A 771-nucleotide genomic window follows, 5' to 3' on the forward strand; every position below is an offset into this window, starting at 1 on the left:
TAGGTATTGCATTTATACAATCACAAGTTTTTGTAGTGTTATCTTGTTCATATATTAAAGATGCATTAGAATTACATTAAAGGTATATTACCTTATTTTTTTAGACGTAATTTCGGATATTCCTTGTTCTATTTGTAATGGGGCAAATTGTAAGGGTAAAGTCTTTTGTGGCGATACTACCTGTATATGTATAAGAACTGTGTAACCCTTTAACTCTAGATTGTTAGTAATATAATTGTTTTGTATTATTAACATGATATCAAAAGTAATTACCTTACCAGATAGTTTAATATGTCCCAGTATATATTGATTTATAAAGGTGGATAATTACAATTGTATATCTACAAAAAAAAGGGGTGTGTTGCATAGGGCTATGCATTTTGATTGCAGATCATAAATTTAAGGTTCAACTCCTTCACATCCCTAGGTTATACCTATCCGTATTATATTTTTATAAAACAAACTCTTTTATCCTCCCCCGCAAGCTTGCGGGGGAGGATAAAATAAATAAAAAACAATGTAGTATTTGAACTCACCTATACAAAATTTTTCAGATTAATTTAAAGGAAATAGTTACTTCCTCTCTAATTTTTGTTCGGATATTTATAAATTACCCTGTAAAAAAAAAAAGTAACCGTAAGCTTGCGGGGGGGACTAGATATCTTTATAACATTCTTTAATAGCCTTTATAGCTCAATGGTAGAGCGGAATACTGTTAATATTCTGATAAATGTTCGATTCATTTTAAAGGCTTCTCATTTGCCTTTACAA

The 771-nt window shown here is 29.8% G+C and overlaps 1 non-coding gene across 1 annotated transcript; it reads left to right on the plus strand.

Moving 5' to 3' along the window:
- Positions 1-682: 682 nt before the first annotated feature.
- On the plus strand, positions 683-753 carry J4E83_011107. Its single transcript has one exon. It is a non-coding gene; the product is annotated as a tRNA-Asn (tRNA).
- The last annotated feature ends 18 nt before the right edge of the window (positions 754-771 follow it).

This window comes from Alternaria metachromatica (assembly GCF_023757995.1).
Source record: "Alternaria metachromatica strain BMP 0045 chromosome Unknown scaffold_150, whole genome shotgun sequence".
Classification (NCBI taxonomy): Eukaryota; Fungi; Ascomycota; class Dothideomycetes; order Pleosporales; family Pleosporaceae; genus Alternaria; species Alternaria metachromatica.